This window comes from Ciconia boyciana, chromosome 1 (genome assembly GCF_034638445.1).
Source record: "Ciconia boyciana chromosome 1, ASM3463844v1, whole genome shotgun sequence".
Classification (NCBI taxonomy): Eukaryota; Metazoa; Chordata; class Aves; order Ciconiiformes; family Ciconiidae; genus Ciconia; species Ciconia boyciana.
Window position 1 is genome coordinate 198,834,978 of NC_132934.1, and position 18,635 is coordinate 198,853,612.

Below are 18,635 nucleotides of genomic sequence, written 5' to 3' on the forward strand. Positions count from 1 at the left end.
CCTGTTTCCCACCTGCAGCTGTCAACTGCATGCAATAAAATGACAAGGAGTGGCAGATGGCTTTAGCAGAGTCAGTGCCCCACGGGCAAGAAACAAGAGAAGAGAAAGTACTTATGCTGCTGCAATGATAAAGACAAAGGGAACAAGTTAGGGACAAGAACTTCCATTACAGAGCTACACATTGTTATTCTGCCTCATACTTCCAGAACACCTTCCCTTTACACGCTGCCCACAACCCTTGTGCTCTTCCCCTTTGTGAAGTAAATGAGGTCTTGTCTCACCATGTTTGCTCCAACTGCTCGGAGAAGGACCACATACAGGGAAAAAAAATAAAATACTGTCAGCTAGGTAGCACTCATCACATTAAATATAGTGTTGAATAAATCTGTATTTTTCAGAAGCTGCCATACATGAAATTGTACAAAATTAGGCAGCTATAAATTTATTTCTAGTTTTGTAAAGACAGAGATAGCAGATTAAAGTTGGAACATGGCTGGTGATAGAAAACATTTATATCCATTTTAGGGGCTGTAAAAAAACCCACCTTTTTTATTATTATTTTTTTGTGCTCCTTCTGAGTACCATATGCTTTGAGTTATGTTAGCTGAAGTACCTGACTTTACAGGAATAATGGTGATAATAATTTAACACCCCAAAGAAGCATCTCTACAGTGTCTTCACTATCATATGCAGCATTTACAGAATGCATTCTATCCCAGTGTCTCAAAAAGGGTATAATCAGCACAACTTGAGAATGAACTACATAATTCATCCTTTGTTTTGCCACTTACAAACGATGTTCCAAATCCATGCTGGTAAAATTATGTAAAATAGCTTATCATCCATGTTCTCCAACATTTCCAGACTATCATTAATTAGAAATTATAGTAAAATATCATAACAAAGGTGCAACGTGGTGACATTTTTCCTACACTTAAACAAAGCTTTTTAGAGGATCAGAACCTGTGATTCACACAAGAACTCCTAATCCCGTTGAAGTTGATGAGACTACTCATTCAAATAATGAACAATTCTGTGCTTCAACACCAAAACTGTGGTAAAAAATGTTGCTCCTTCTGTTTAATACATCTAGCTCATCTCAACTTCTAGGAGACACTAGTTTGCTAGATGAAGCCTCAGTGTAGAGCTGCATTTGTACATATTTGTACTTAGATATGTGAATAAGTAATAAAATAAAATGAGAATGCCAATATTATACTCATATTTCATTTACACTAAAGTATGCTAATAGTTATTTTTCAAAGTAATTTTTAAGAATCATAAACTATAAAGCATTGGGCTGGTTAATACATTAACTATTGCAATGGTGCAATGCCAATGTGTTACATTTATCCAGCGACCCTTCAGCAATTTGGATAGCATGCAATGTCTTAAAAAGCACAGACATGAGTTACTTTCATTCTCAGCATTCTCTTTTATTAGCATTGCAACTGCAAGTTGTGGAAACTGAGCAGAAGTAATTTATTGCCTCCTTAACTGACAATTTAAACATCTTATTACCGAACTAATAAAGAAGTTTACTTCTATTTCTAAAAAAACCCTTTGCTTATATGGTAAAAAGCTTCCAGTTAATATGCCTAACTTGTTTTACATGTGATGGTGAAGGTTTGCATGAAAGAGATTATGCAGTAGTTAACAAACCTACCTACAGGTTGAATCCATTCGCCACTTTTGCTCATATTAAATGCTACTGGACCCCTTTGTTAATTTGATAAAAGCATTCATTTAAAGTAGTTGTAAGTATAAAGATGGTAAATAGGTATTAAGTATCAAGATTTTTCTTGAATATCAGGTAAAGCTTTCAGTCCAAGGTCAGATTAATGGAGACAGACATCAGGAAAGGAAGTCAAACAATCAAAGGCTTTTCAACAGAACTATAATTGTGGCTTTTCAACCTCTTACCAGCCGAGAGAAAAAGTTACTAGCTCCTGTTCTTCAACTCCAGCTCCAAAATTGTTTGAAGCAGACTGCAACTTACTTATGCAGTAGACACGAGCAGAGCTTGTGAACAAGTAAGCCCTGCTTTCAAGGGCTTTTTGTTCGCCGCACTCCGGAGCCTGGAGGAATTACTCTAGGGCTGTCGAGATCTGCAAAACCCAGCAACATCAGCTGCGACTCTCTTCTGCTGCGCAGTGCCCTTCATACCCACTACGGGACGCCTCGGGGCAGAGGGGCCGGTTAGAGAGCGGCAGAGCTGGAGCCATCTCGGAGAGAAGGGGATCCAGCGGAGCCTTCCCCTCCGCCTCCCCCGCAGTCTGCACTTTCCGCGGAGGGTCATTCCCATCATCTCCCCGGCCGCACGCAGCGCGCCCTACGCGCAACGGGAAGGGCAGAGCGGGCCGGTGCCAGGCGCACGGCGGGGCCGCGGGCGCCCAGCACTCCCGGGTCAGCACCCAGCCAGGCCGGTGCCCTGAGGGGTGGCGGGGGAAACCTGCGCGGAGCCCCGGGAAGCGGGGGCGCCGCTGCTTCCCCCCCGTGGCAGCCGCGCTCCGCGCACCCCCGCCTCAGAGCCTCCCTCCTGCCCGCGGAGAGGGGCGAGGGGGCGCCCCTCTGAGGGAGGGGGAGGGCCAAGCGCGCTCCGAGGCTGAGGGGATTGGGCCCGCCCGGATCTCCCACGCACCCACCTGCCACGCCGCGGCCTACTGGCCGCCCCGGCCGCTGCGGCGGGGTGCCGGCCGGCCGCCCGCCACCGAGGAGCGCTCGCCCCGCGCCCGCTCCCTCCTTCACCTCCTCTCGCTCCGGCTCGCCCGTCACCCCGGCAACGCCGCGCCGCGCCGCGCCCCTCCCCTCCCTCCTTCGCCGGAGGGGCCGGGCTCAGGTGACCGCAGGCAGCCAATCAGCAGCCCCCCGTCCCACGTGCCCCGTGGCGAGGAGGCGCGCGCCCGCGGAGGCAGCCGCGGGAGGGAGGGGCTGCGCGGCCGAGGCGGCGGCGGTTGGGCGTCGCGCGGGCCCGGCGGCGGCGGTTGGGCGTCGCGCGGGCCCGGCGGCGGCGAGAGGCTGTTAGCGCCGGGCGCCTCAGGGGGCGGGATCCCGCCTCGTCTTCTGTGAGGGGCTGCCCGCCTCCCGCGTAGGTCTCTTCCCTGCCGGGAGATGTGTACTTGGTGGTAAGTGGTGGGGTGTGTCTTGTACTAGTGGTGCTCAACCAGGGTGAACTGCAAATGAGGGGCTCGGGTCCCTTTTATCCTACTAGGAGGATAGCGGAGACTTGCTGTGCGTACCTAGGTGGTTCATTGCAGGCTGCGGCTGCTACCCTGTCCCCAGAGGCAGCCTGGGCTTTGGGGGCTGCAGCCTTGGTGTTGCTGATCTCCCTCAGTAGGAGCCCTGGCTTAGAAGTGTTTATGGCTGCTTATCCTCGGACTGCTGGGCTGTTGTTAAGCGGACCGGGCAAACCCCTGTGCCACCATTCAGAAGGTGAGCGTAGGAGTCCTTGTAACTCACCAAAATCCGTTTTGCCTATCCCACCCAAAGACCACGATGGAGACCCTCGGACAATGCACTGCAAAATTGCAATACTCTCTGAAGTACTTGAGTAGCTTTTTTTTCCTGCTAGCTCAGAGTCTGAAATATTTTTCCATTCTGCAGGTAACAAGTTACCTAGCTATAAGCATAGTGTCAATACCAAATGCGAGTTCAGAAATCCAGCCCTTCACAGAGAATAAGTTGTTCACAGTCACTAGAAAGGGTGTACTTTACGGCTACTTACTGTGATGTAAATTAGGAGCTTTGCTGGAGTTAGTGATGCTCCAAAATTGGTGAAACCAGTCTCGGAGACCTTCGAGAAAGAACTGCTACTGCATGGATTTCAGGTCATTAGTTTTACTTCTAATGAAAAGGCTAACGATACCACTACAGTCTAGACAATTGTATGGATACACTGGGAACTGAGTTAGGTTCTGAAGAGAACGAACCAATGGATATATACTTGGCAGTAAAGCATTTTTGAATAAACAGAATTTTTGGGAGCTTCTCACAGAGATAAAATTTTGGAGTTTGCCAGCCTGTGGACTTCTATAAAAACAAATGGCACTTGTTGAAATACAGCAAGTTGTCTGCAAAGAGATAAATGATTGCTGCAAAATGAGTTGTTTTCAATTAAAAAAAATTGAACTAACTCAGAATTTATGGGGGTTTTCCTTTAATTATCCTAAAAAGGGCCTGCAAAGAAGAGTTTTGCTTCAGGACCCTTGCCAGAAGGAGCTCTGCAAGAGGCTGGAATTTCAGTGAGGAATGGCACGCTACGGCGAAACGGCGGCACATCTGTTGTGAATGGCAGCTGCTGCACAGCACTGAGCATGCTACATCCTCTCGCCATTTACAGGCAACTGTTTTGTACGTTAACTGTTTTGTGTAGACACCAGTGAAATGTCTTGCATGAGTTTTTCTTAGTGGAGTCATCGTGTTTCAGATACTCATTTTAAAGTAGTATAGCTAGACTAGTGTATTAAAACAACCCAGAGTTATTAAAGTGTTGCCTAAACACAGAGGATTACCATATAAAGAAACATGAAGACTTTCTCATCACACAGGGGGTTACTATGCCAATTAATTAAGAGCAATGTGTAGTCTGTAACACTGAAACTTAAATGTTTAAGTCCCTGTTGTAGCATGTTAAATATTTCCTCTAAATGTAAAACGGATGAGTTAATTCCATTCATCATTGAAAGATGTTGAAAATTGCAGGGTTTCTTTTGTTTTACACCATGATGTTTCTTCTAAGGAAATGGAAGAAGTGAACTGTTAGAGCAACTAGTATAGATGCAAGTACAGAGATTCTCACTACAGTAGAGAAAGCAGAAAAGAAATATTGGGAAAGTTGTTTCAGCTGACCCCTTTGATAAGACTAAGTTGCATGGCATATCTGATGTGGAAGCAGAAATTGTACAGCAATAGGAAGTTGTTATCTCCATATCTCAAATGCTAACACAGTTCCCCCAGTCACCTGTGAGATAGATCTACTCTTGTTATGACAGCTGTTGGAAACTGATGTCAGTATAACCATGCATGCCTTTTGATAGTCTTAACTATTACAAACCTTAAAATATGTTTATGATCTTATCTAAGACACACTGTTTGGAAATGGCTCTATTTATAATCAGAAATTGCTCAAGCTATTTTAATAAATAAATTATACACTTGTGAGTTTCCTAGTCAGATTTGCTTGAAAAAGCATTGGGAACATTTTCTTTCTGAAGACTTAAGCCTGAGGATTAATTAATGTTTATACAGCACTTTGTAAAAGCAAAGTCACAAGTGCCAAGAATTATTACTATTTAATCTTTAAAAGTCAGATCAATGAAAGACTAAACTGTCAGAGAACTGCTATTTAAAATAACAAAAACGCTGAAAATCCTCTCCCCCTCATACTTAAATATGTCCAACTGTGCTTTCATTTCAGTCTCACTTACATACAGACAAACAAAGATATTTTTCAGTGTAAATGGGTTAACGCCCATCTGTGTTTAAATAGGTGGGAAGATGACCTAAAATCCTAGGGACTTTTTACAAAATGAAAAAAATCTTTGTTTCTGAAATGCTTTTCCAGGTCCTAGATATTGCAAATATTTATATATGTAAGTCCTACTCATCAGTGTAATCTATCTGATTAACCAGTGTTACTTGTGTGTGCAACTTTACCCATTTGTGTGATGGGTCAGATCCTTATAGGGATTGTTTAATTGTATTAGACTCACATAGCTATTTTGACTTCTGAGGAAAAAGAATCCTTACATTATTTTTTTTAATTTGCTTCTCTTTCTACGTTACAGCAAACAGAGGTATGGTATAGAAACAATTTCCCTCAGAAAATAAATGTACATGTTAATGTACATTTAAATGTAAATATAACTAGCAACAAGCAAGAGAAGACTGGAAGGGTAGAGAAGCTCATCAGTGAAGTACAGAATTAATAAATAAAACGATCTTTTCAGGGTTACTGAAACATGTTTTAGTACATCATTGTCATTTAAGGAAAAATAGTAGATTTTGCTTTCGCTATGCCTTAAACAATATTCTTCCTTGACAGCTATATGCACATTATTCATGCAGTGCTAATTACTTCCCTTATAATGTAATTGACTTGTTAAGTCAGAATATGAATTAATTGGTGGTATAGAAAACTAAATGATACCAAGTCAGGCCTAGTTAATCTATGTCTGGCATATTATCTCTTGATATTCAGTAAATTTAAAATTTATATATACAAACATACTTTTAATTAGAAGAAATAAAGTTTGCAGACTGACTAATGAAAGCTGACTACCTTTATCTGGAAGCATTGATAACAATCCTATTCAGATGCAAGCAGACTGTTAAAATTTGGGTTTGCATGTTACTATGGTGCATACTGAAATATGAACATCTTGAGGGTCCTATGGACTGGTAAGCTTCTTGGAGAATAGTTTTCAAACAATGCTTAACAGCTATTAGTTACGCTGACTTTTAGTTGCACTTTGTTAATAAACAGATGTACTTAAGATTTATATACACTTAAATTTAGATTTAAGAATATACATCTAAAGTCAGTATTTCAGAAGAACTCACTATCCACCATTAAGACTAGATTTTCAAAGAGCTCAGTGTCTGGAATGTTGAACTTCTTTGCAAGTGTGGCCCCAGTTATGGGTTCCAAGTTCTTCTGAAAATCTAAATTATATTTAAATACCTACAGAAGAAGCTTCAGTCTTATTTTAACAGATTGGCTCCAGCTGCAGGCACAGAACACTCATGGATTTGGCCCAAACTCACCCAAAAATCTGGCCCTTTAAAACTGCAAATGTTTAGTGAATAATCCTAAATCTTCTAATGATTGCTCCCTTACAATGAATTTCTGGAGTAGATGTCTTAAATTTTCTTAAGCACAGTACGTGTTCATAAACATGAATTTGAGGAACAGAATACAAAATACTGTGAATGGGAATTGCTTCACTGAAATAGGAGCAAAACTTCCATGACGTTCAGCAAAACCAGGTGTTTGCTCTAGATAAGCTTAAGATTTCTTTAATATCTTTATTAAAATTCCTTAAAGGAAACGTCTATCATCAGGTTAAAATGTTACTTTTATTATTGAGATTTCTTTTCATATGGTACAGTTGAACTATCATCTCTTCAGTCTTGAAATTTCCCTTTTGTATATAAGGATGTTATGTTTATAAATTTAGTTCTAATAACTTGTGGAGGAGGAGAATTTTTTCATCTCAAGTATGAACCTATTAGGATTAAAAGTGTTGCGTGAAGTCGTCACAGTTTAATAAACGCACTGAGAGCAAATAAAGTATATACAGTGTGTAGGAAATTTGGTTGGTCTTTTCTTACAAAATAAATACTCCCCTAAGTCATGTAATACTTTTATTCGAATATAACTTCACAAAACTATAGACAGTAGGAATGAGCAGTGCACACCAAAATCTTATATAACCCCAAAATATTGAAAAAAAAATTGATTTTGCTTCAGTTTTCAATTGTCTATATATTCTAGATAGTCTGTTCTCAATATAATGCTGCCTAAGAGTTGCAAATAAAATGCTGCATAAATTATATGTATGATCTTTTGAACTTTGTCCACACAATGATGTGTAGTATTACCGTTTATGTGAACTTTATAAGTTCTTAAAATCTTTCAACACAAAACTGCAAAAAAATACAAAATCCAGTACCTGTTATCTGATGAAGTTTTCCAGTGCCCAGGCTTTCTGCAGCTTAATTTCACACTGCCAGAGCTTCTGTATTAAATGCTTTTACCTCCTTCAAAAAAAAAAAAAAAGTATGTCAGCACAAGCCCAGACGAAACTCCAAATCCGGGAAAATAAAATTAACCGTGCAGATCAAAGGCAGACGAGCACTGAGACCAAATGCCTGTAATCTGATCAGTGATCAGTTGCCATACATCAAAGGCAGTGCTTTGGAGAGGAAAAAAAGCTCCTTCTCCAGCAGGTAGTTGCACTCGAAATTCTGCCTTTCGGTGCTCTCGTTCTTTTGTTAAAAATCGATCACTAGCTTTCCCCCCCCTTTCCTTGCTTGTGCCGGGAGAACGCACACGATTCTGAAATGCTCGGAGTTGAGTGGCTGGATCTGTAGCTTTTGAGTTCCCAAGCTGTGCTGTGGATTGCGTGTTGGAAGCTTTCCCCAGTGCCAGCGGGTTCCGCTTTATCCCTTTCATCTCGCTGAGCTGCAGATCCCATGACATCATTCAATGCTGCGGGACTGGTTAGAGAGCTGTAACACAGCCTGTGGGGGAATACAGCACAGAGCAACAGGAGTTTGCATGATTTCTAATCAGGTTAGCCCGTTGTAACAAACCCAAGACTCACTTCGAAGTTTGCGTTACATTAGTTTCCTCCCAAGAAGGGAGAATAGTGTAGCTATAAGGTTTTCTTAAAAAGATGCCTTATAATTTTGTCTGCAACAGGAAGTTGCAATTTTCCATAAAGTTCTGGAAGTCAGACATGCAGGTCGGTTTGCTAGGCAGCTGTAATACATGACAGAAAACTACTTTTTTGGTCTCTTCATGAGGTTTGGAAAGGAGGACATGATGTGTTTTGTGCACTGGAATTGTTTTTTTGCACTGGCAAAAAGAAGCACAATAGAGCATGCTCTTAGTCCCTGATTCACGTCCTCCCTGCTATTTACTGTGTGGCCTTTTGCAAATCGTTTTATTTGAGCCTGATTCATCTGTGGCTCATGATTCCTTTACGTAAATGAACTGTAAAGCTGCCATAAGTAACTCTCAGAAGCTTTTCAGTGTAAAGGCATTTTTTAGCTGGGGTAGATTCAAAGTGGTCGCCATTGCACTGTCAGCAGAGGGAGGCTTTGGGGGGAGTAAAAGTATATTGACGGGCATTCTCCGTGCTGCTGCAGTTCATAGGCGCAAGAATTGTTGGAGAGTCCTGTGCAGCCCGGGAAAGCAAGGCACTTCTCAAGGCTGTTGTGACTTGCACTGTCGCGGTACAGAGGAAACGCCAAAGAAGTGTACAACTGAATCCCATTTTCTCTGATCTGAGGCAAGGTTAGCTTTTGGCACAGAGATTAATTCAGCCCTCAGTACTTCAGCTGTTAATAAAACATACAAATATCAAGCAGGATGGCTTTTAGGATAATCAGCCATATTGAAGACATCACTGAAGTTCTCATAAACGCATAACCCATACTTTGGGTCTACCACATGTGCAGATTAAAGTGATACAAGCATGTCAACTGGTAGCCATTGGTACACTCCTGCAAATATTTGCACGCTGAGTAACCGGGAATTCATTTAAAAGGCAAAAGTAAAAAGAGGAAATATGCTAGCCACGGTTGCCGCGAGCATTAAAACCAAAAGCAAGGAATCAGCAGATAATGGGTCCTGCATAGTCGAGCGCCAGAGCGAGAAAGGAAGCGTCTTGTTGAGATTCCTCATCCCATGCCCCCTTGGCGGGCTGCAGCCGCCTCCCTCTCGCCGCTGGCCCCCTGCCAGCGAGCGGCCCTGCTTGTCCCGCTCCTGCTTTTGCGGCCTGGGAGCTGCCCGGCCCCCGGCACGGCCGGCCCCGGCCGGCAGCCCCCGGCCCTCCGCCCTCCCGCCGCCCGGGCCGCCCGCCTGCTGCCGAGCCGCTGCGGCGGCGCTCGGTAGATGAGGGAGCCTTCTGCTGGTGGGATGGCGTACTGTGGGAGCACCAGGCCAGCAACGAGCGCTGGGCCTCGCAGCCGTGGGAATTAACGCTTCCAGAAAGCTTTGAGATCCTCAGAGGGGGTGCTATGTAATGCAGTCTTGTTGCTGGTTGGACATGGTTTAAATATTGTTTTGGATCATCTATCCAGGTAGGCCTTTGGGGGATGTTCTGGTAATTGAGATGGAGAGGTGTTGCAGGTACAAAGGAGCATCATGCAGGTAATGAATCCGACTTCCAGGAATACACTGCTGGAAAAATATGTAAACAAACCATAAATTTCTCTCTTTCTCTGATTTCCACTTCCATCTATTATAGGTCAAAGAAAATTATCCAGGCTGCTTACTTCTATTTTAACATTAATTTGCACTCTTCTGACATACAACTTCCCCCTACTCACTGCAAGATTTTTGGATAACAGTCCATTTATTGCTTTCATGGTAAAACTGGAAATGCTTATGTTGAAATAAAATTTACAGGTGAGCTGTACAGAACTGAAATAACCCTTTTCTGTTCATTTCAAAGGTGCTTTTCTGTAAGAACAAGACTGTTCACAGAAAGCACCTTTTAGTTCTCTGGATTTTAAGCAAAAGTGAGTCCTGAAGGTCTATTAGAGGTCTTTGATCTTCTTTTGTACATATGAAAAAGAGAAGTAAGGTTAATTATTACCAATTTAACCTTCTAAAGCTTAAGCATTGCATTTTGCATTTATGACACTATTTTTCACTGTGGAGCCTGGAAGCCTGAACAACCTGCTATTTCCTAGTCTACGGCTTCCTCAAAATTTGATCAGAAGTGTGTAATAATAACCACAGTTGTCTACATAATTCAGTATTTTTCCAAAGGTTGATAATAATCTTTTCTCCTTATTCAAAATGAGAATAATACATATATATTGTGATTCGTGTAAGGCACAGAACAGACCAGTACCAGAGCCAGAAATTGAACCCAAGTAACCTGGCACTTCACTTATACCTTCTGAGCATCAGCTTTTGTTCCTCTCATAGTCACTAATCTAGCAAAGCATTCGAGCACAAGTGGTCTGATTAAAATCTATTAGACTACTCGCTAGATGTTTGATTCTAATCACTAAAATTACTGGGGTAGGATCTGACCTGAAATTACTGGAATTGGGTATCCAGCTTATATTCACTGTTTAGGGATCTAAAAAGCTTTTCTGGAAGAAGTGCTTGTGTTTCCTGTGTGAAACCAGAGAGAGGGATGTCTCTGAAGGCCTGCAGAGGGAGATGCCGTCTTCCTAATTTATTGCTTAAACTTTTCTGAAGTGAGAAAGAATCTTCCTTGAGAAATATTTAGTGGGTTTACCATTCTCTTTTTACTATGTGAGGACCTCAAGCTCTTAAGGAGGTTGCTTCTTTTTTCTCCTAAAGGTTAGGCAAGAATTAGAGAAGGCTCTTAAGTTATACAAGTTAGATCCCATTTTAGGAATTTTTAGGGAAACAAAAAAAAGCCCAGGGCTTTGTTCATGCCCAAAGTGCTTCACTGGATTAAAGCCATAGAAGATAGTCAGCTGATAGAAATGAGAACTTTCTGGGTATGTTTCTTAGAAGAAACCATCAAACCTATCAAACAATTGACAGTGGTTATACAACCCCCTGCCCCATGCTTTTCAAGGATTTTCTATTATTCATGCTGTGCCTAACATACTTGTATCATGGACATCAAACAATTTACCATGTTGCTTTATGTACATGCTGTCTGCACGACTTCACTGTACCTCTTCTGTCACCTTTCCTCTACTTCAATCCATAGGAGCTCCAACAGAGGTTGAGAAAAGAAGTCAGGAATCATCATAGGAAATGCAGTGCCCTCATCATAGCCCATTCACCGGCCATGCAACCATTATTTGTGCTAACCACAGCCTTTCTAAGTGAGCATAGATACTGGCTATCCTATTAAAAATGTCACATCAGCAACATCAGTGTGGTTGCAAGCTTTCATCATGCACATCTACTGGGACAGCTGTGTCCTGGGGATCAGTGGTGGGCTGCTGATTTATAGAGGTGGAAGACAATTTTCAGAGCCTTTTGTGGCAGGTCAGCACTGGCTCTGAAGCAGTAGTTGTCAGTCTAGGCCCCAGCTGTAGTCAGAAGTGCTGATCATCACCCTTCTAAAGCATTAGGGGGATATCGTTCCATGACACTGGTCAGTCCTGTGGTGAGGAGAGATGCTTTAGAATACGCCAATCCATCTTCCTGCATGATCTGCATTGCCATCCCAATAAAAGCTAACGTGCTGTTTCTGCCTTATCACATGGGTGTTGTTAGTCCAGGTATTGCTGATACCTACTCCCACTCTCTGCTACAGTGCTTACAATCTCCTTGATAGTCATAAGGTTCATAAGAACTTCAACTACAGCACCTTTAGGAAGAAAAATCAAGACCCTTTGGCATTTCCTGAAAGACTGGCTCACTGTTATCACGGGGTATGTCATCAGACTTACTATAATCTGCAACACTCTGCCCAGTCATAGCAGAGCAACGTGTTCTAGTTAACACTAGGTTTGAATGTAGCCCCAGCAGGTTTGGACTTTCAGGGAAAAAGCCCTGTCTGCCATTTATATGTGCTGCAATGGCAGGTCTTTGACCTCATGACTTATGAGGAGAAAACAGCTTTGATTTGCCTCTCTTTGGTCCTGAATTTTTATTGCTGTTTGTCTGTGTTTTTTTGCCCGTGGCTCTTCACAGGACCCAGCTTTGACTGGTTCCCTTATAGGTACCCTAAGTTCTAAGGAAAATGGAGATTTTTGGTTCTTGGCTCACCAGGTGAATCACTCTAAGGGAAGCCTCAAGGGCATTCCCGCATCCAGATAATGCGGAAGGTTGGGAATTTGGCTTTGAGGTTGTCCTCAAGGATAATGTAGATGCACCCTGTAGGAAGTATTAGTTAATTCACCTGTGATTGGGAGTCAGAAGCTGTGGTTTTATTCCTAGTTCTATCACATGGGTATGACTGGAGGCAAGTTACTTTTTCTCACTGTGTTAGATCCTCAGTTGTGTAAGTTATAGCTAAAATGAAATCAAAGGAGCAATGGCAGGCTATGCCATATGGCCATCCAGTCCTCCCCAGTATGTTTTCATATCTCTTTAAAAATAATGTAAAGATAATTCTTTGTAATACTGTACTTTAGATAATGCAAAACAATTCTGTATGAATTCCAAACCAAAATAACCTGGTTCTGAAACTTCAAAAGTTTCTGTATTTAAAGTGTTTTTGAAGAATAAGAATAATAAGCATCCCTAGGGTACTAGTGTGCTTCTCACTTTACTGTGCACTGAAGTTTCACAGCCCTTAGCTGTCCTCGCACACATCAGAGAAGTGAATCAAGAGCGTAAGAGTTGTGTCTTTGTAATTGTACCTTATTGTTTCATTCAATGTAAATATAAAGTTTCTTCCCTCTTTTACATCGAGTTTTTCACTTGTACTGAAATGGTCCACTGTGATTTTCTGCCTGTTAGGGTGGCTGAAGCGCTGCACCAGCATGCAAACTAATAATGTGGCATTCTTTCCAGAGGTGCTGGTGGAGTTGTGTCAATGAACTGACTTCCCCCAAGGCTGTTGGAGCTTGATCAGCGATATTGTTCATGTAGCTAGAACAGGAGATTCAATAGACCCATGATTTTGTAATTTGTATTTCAGAAGCCAACGGATGTTTTTGAGGCACTGTATTTTCAGCCTACTTTTAAAAAATTCATGTACATAGCAGCATGTCCTTCCCTTCAGAACACTTTATTATCCAACCTTTACTCTTAAAGCATGCTAAGGTCTCAACCAGGTTATACCATGTTTTGCTAGATGTTGCAAAAAACAGTATCAAAACCCCCAACACTCCAAATCCAAATCTAACCATTCTATAGAAGAGGCAAAGAAAGCAGGCTAAGTGGGAAGAAAGGGAATGGAGAAACCAATCTGATAGGTGCAATTAACTGATCAGGAGTAGAGATCATAGCTGGCCACCTGCCTAGTTGTTGTCAAAACACATGTTTAGAAGTATTCCCTTAAGGCAACTCCAGCAAAACAATTTCTAAAAGATCATTAAGTTAGTTTCAACTAAAAAGAATGTTCTTATTTTAGACAAAATGATGTTTATAAATACTTACGTCTGATCATAGAGACTGCAATCACATGACCACACTTCTATCTTCAAACATTTGCTCAGTTTTGCCCTTTATTTTCACTTTGTAGTTCAGAATTTCCCCATTTAAATAAAACATCCTCAGTCTGTCTTACAGATCTTATACCACTTCTCCCTTTCTCTTCCCTTTTTTCTGTCAATCTTAATCAGAATTGGCCTTCCTTCCCAATCTTTTTTTTCCCCATGTGTAATCAAGAACAAAGAACAAGTTTACTTACTTTTTTTTATCAGTGCTTCATTTTAAATTGTTTTCTAAAATTTTATGCCAGAGCTTTGATTCAGTGGCCTATTTACTTAAGGTATAAACTTGTAGAAATGTAGTAGTCAAGATCCTCAGCTAATACTTGTAGTTTCCTGTGAGTTATATCAGTACAGACCTGCTAACGATACAATTCTTCTTTCCCTGATTTGTCATTACTTTGGCACGTGGGAGCTCACTTCAATAGTTCAAATGTAAAATCCCATACTGCCTATATCAAACCCTATACTCCAAAGTACACATACTGCAAACACAAATCCAAGTTTCTGTGCTGAGCGATTTCAGTTCCTTATGGAATGACTGCAAACTGTGGGTGTTTATTCCCTCTGCAGTTAAGATCCTAAGAGCCTGAACATAGTCACTCGAAAGTTGATAATCATCTTGAAAAGTGGAAAAGGGGTAGAGAGTTGAGGATTCTTTAATGCCATACCTATAGCAAAGTGCTCGTATGTCCGTATCTTTAAGCAGGACACAGTCAACAGGACTTAAGTGTATGCATATTTCTGAACTGGGGCCTAGGCCATGTGTTATTTTTGGAAATTCAGGCATAAAGAGCCTTTCCTCAGACGATGATATAGTAACTGACTTGTAGAGCAGCATTAGTGTAATTTTTGGATGAGTTTTGCCTCCTAGAGAAAAGTAGGTTTATTCAAAGAAATTAAAGACAAGAAGATGTACAGGCTGTCACCACTCTTAAATAGGCAACTTTGATGAATAGCACTAGCATTAAGAAGACATCTGAACAAAATCAACATCTCAGAAGAAATAGTAACTACATCTAATCCCTAAGCAATCGTCTGCAGCCCCAGTTGCAATACATCATTTTTTCACATATTCTACTTCGAAAGAGTTGGCAGATTTGATTATTTTTCTTTTTTTTTTTTTTCCCCCTGGTTATAGATGATAAACTATACTTTCCCTGTATGATGTGATAGCAGCTGCATCCTACTGTCTATAAGAAATCTTCCATATTAGCTACAGCCATAAAAATGCCAATAGAATAAGGAAAAAGATAAACAAAAGAGTGTAAGTTATAAAAAGGATCAGGCTCAGCTGATACTTGCCAGCTTTTCTAAAGCAGATGTTCTTCTTCTGACATTCATCTGTTTTTAGTCTGGAGTTCTGTATCTAGTTTGACACACATTTCCTAGCTCATGATTTGTAAAGCTTTCATATCTTTTCCCTAGATACATTGTTGCATGTTTCCTCACCTTAAAACTCTTTATGCTCTTCTAAAAAACAAGGATCTATGAAAAAATAGTTTAAAACAACCTAAAACCAAGAGACTATTCTTTATAGTCTAAGTGAAGATGACTCAGAAAAAGTGATCATGGGTTCTAATAATATCTTCAAAGTAATATTATAAGTGATGAGAGGACAGCTTTAAGATTTGGTTGGAAAGGGTTATGAAGGTATAACAGATCTTTTTAATCAGGAAAATACTGTGACAGCAGTTTATCTTAGGAAAGGTAACAAAAAAAATCATAGTCAAGATTGGTGACTATCACCTAACGCACATTAATTCCTTACTGAAATTCTACAGAAAAATCACTTCTTAGAAGCCTGTTTATTCTGTGGAGCATGACCTTGCATGACAAAGTGTTTTATTTCTTGATTCATTTTTGTGCGATGTACTTGCTCTCTCTCAAAATGTTGAGCTATAGAAATGTGCCTCCATTATTTATATTATATATTCCAGCTTCTGACCTGTTCTACGTACTTTGGTGTTAAACACATACTTTTATCAAGGAATGAGCTGAACTTTATAGAATGGCCAAAACCATCAGAAACATGATAACGCCCCTATTGTTCTGCAACTTAACATCATGCTGTATGAAGCAATTCCTCCTTTTGTTTATTCTGGACCTGGTGACTTGTTTCATTTGATACCCACAAGTTCCTGTAATAAAATAAACAGGGAATATTTGTTCCATACCAACATTTGGGATTTTATTTTAAGTTTTCAGTAATCTTTGGTTTTGCACCCTAGAAAATACTGTTATGAAACTACTGTCTTACTTGGCACTTAGTATTAATACCTAGCAATTGAAGGGCTCCATGATCTATGAGACATTGGATCCCTGGTATGTTCCACAAGATCACAGCAAATGCCCGGACTAAGCCTTATGCTCCGTTGGACTCCTGCCCAATTGCACGTTCGTGCAGCAAAGTTGATCTAAAAGAAAATAATCTGGAAGCAACAGACATAGGTAGGTGTCAAAAAATGGAGGTATCAAAGGGATCAGATTCAGAGGGATCAGAGTCCTGTGTGGGAAGTGTCAGTAGGTCAAAGATAGCAGCCTGGCAGCCTGCTGCAAAGGGAGAATCAGTTATGTGGGGGGCTGGAGATTTTGTAAGCAGGAACTCTGTGGAGATGCAGTCTACAAGAGGCTGCAGAATGGGAATGGACCTATAGGGTAATGATGGGTTATACACCGACATCACCATAGTATTTCAGTAGCAACTGTTTTCAGAAATTTTAGGTGCTGCTGCTATGACAGTGTAACAGTTTGCAGCAATCACAATGCAGATCTTGTGTTCAGCTCCTGACCCTGCAGCATCTGGCCCTACACTGCCTCTGCCTTTCTCCTGCAACCCAGAACAGATGTTATTTGCACAGCCTCCCTTCGCCAGCAGAAGAAGGAGCAGTGGCTAGAAGCTCTCTGTGTTCTCACATCCTTTTCTCTGTCCTTTGAAACACCTACTTCTTCTCAGAGCAGACTGGAGTATTCAGTAGGGAATCTGTATGTCCTAGAAGGGGAGAGGATGACAAAATGAGGTGCTGTGGGACAGGAGAGCCAAAGGAGGTGAACGTAGAGGAGATCTCAGTGCTCTGAGAACCAGCCTGCTTTGCAGCATCCACTGTTGGAAGTTATTTTGAAGAAGAGGTCCTGGTTCCTCTGTGAGACCAAAGTGACTGCTCTGGAATGGCACTGACCATTTGAGCAAAAGATTTAGTAAGACTGAAACACTTAAGACTTCATAGTACTTATTTGGTACCCGTGTCACTGAAAAATTCAGAAAGTATCACTCATCACTATTACAGGAAAAACGTGTATGAAGGGATTTCTGAGAATGGTTTGCTCTTATTTCCTACTGATCTTTGCCATATTTATTTACTTAAAGTGAAGAAAGCCTGTTATTTCATCAGCTTCTATATGTCTGTCCCCAATATGGTATTTGTTCAGATAAGGAAAACTAAATCAGTCAAACCAGCTATAAGTACCTGCTCTGCACAGCTACGTCATACTCATGTTCTGCTAAACTGCAGCTACACTGACTTCTGCAGCCCCAGTTAGGCACTAGGCTTCCTGTAGCCGTATCTTTTGGTCTGAAGTGCCAAACAAATTTGTGCCACTATTCAAATTTCTTCACAGAGTCTTATGGAAGAACCCGTTTGACCTTCCCTTTCACATGCTGGAAAGTGTTTGTAACATGCCACCATCATAAGTGAAATAAAGCACATAAGGCTATGCCCAGTCTTACTTCACTCCATGACCTGAGTTACAGCCAGTGCTGAAGAGCAGCACTTTCTTGCAGCATCTCTTTCAGCAGGAGGCAGAAGGGCCAGAAACGATGGCGAGAGCTTTGGCTTCCCCTGCGGAGGATGCAGTAAGTGGCTGATGGGAGAACCTGCAGATTGTGTATGAACTTGGCATTATATTGACACCAGGTGCTGATTTTAATAGCTATGTAATCTCCTCTGCTAAACAGCAATCGGAAGCAGGTTTGCTGATACTGAGTTGTCAGACTGCATGCAGGCAGCCATCAGTTCTGTCATGCAGAACAGGGCTGTCAAGCACTACCTGGAGATATTCTGGTTGGAGAAGGAAAATCTCTGTTGCTGGGCATTTGCAAGGCAATTGTTCCTGTGATTTATCCAACCTGCATGAGCACGGCTGATGAACAAGCACCTGACTGGGACAAGGGAACAGCTAGAACAATCAATAATACATATGTGCTCTTGGTTTGCCTTCCTAGCTCTACTTGGTAAACATATATAAATAATTCAAAAAGAAAGAATGGTTATTCTTTCATTTTATACCTCTTCATCAGCCACATAAAAGAATGAACAAACACTAGTGAGGATGCAATGATAGGACATCTGATATGTCTGAGACTCGTATATCTGAGGGACAAGGGAGGATCTTACTACATCCAGATGAATGTACAGGACAACTGTTCATTATTAATTCAGAGAGCCCAACCTATTTTCTAGTGCCCTGCCTCACAAAGCTGTATGCTATACCTGGTGGAAGATCTAATTACTCAAAGACTGGTTGCTTGATGGTATTAGAATTTTGGCTGACTGAAAACAAAAAGGTTTTGTTTTCTAAACCCGGCTGAATGGTGATGTGTCCAGTATTGTTCATGCTATTCATGCTGTCAGGAAAGAGCTTTAACCAGGCTTTAACCAGGCTTTAACCTTTAACCAGGTTCAAGATAGTACCTCACGACAGGTGTGGCTTCAGGAACCCTCAGGACACCACTACTATCTGGAGGAGTGGAAGGTGCTTTCTGTGAAGAAACAGAGGGGGAGATGGGATGGAGGTATCAAATA

General features: G+C 41.5%; 1 protein-coding gene across 4 annotated transcripts in view; it reads right to left on the reverse strand.

Annotated features, from left to right (window-relative positions):
• The window catches only part of TNFRSF19 (TNF receptor superfamily member 19), a 64,494-nt gene extending 56,358 nt beyond the window's left edge, over positions 1-8,136 (reverse strand). Inside the window, exons 1-2 of one of the 4 annotated variants that reach the window (XM_072854920.1) lie at positions 8,054-8,136; positions 7,674-7,761 (exon numbers count right to left, since the gene is read on the reverse strand). The gene's annotated coding sequence lies outside the window, so the exon portion shown is untranslated. Of the gene's footprint in view, positions 1-2,645; positions 2,831-7,673; positions 7,891-8,053 lie in introns of those variants that run through there. The other 3 variants (XM_072854930.1, XM_072854950.1, XM_072854940.1) reach the window with 3 other exon arrangements.
• Positions 8,137-18,635: the final 10,499 nt, after the last annotated feature.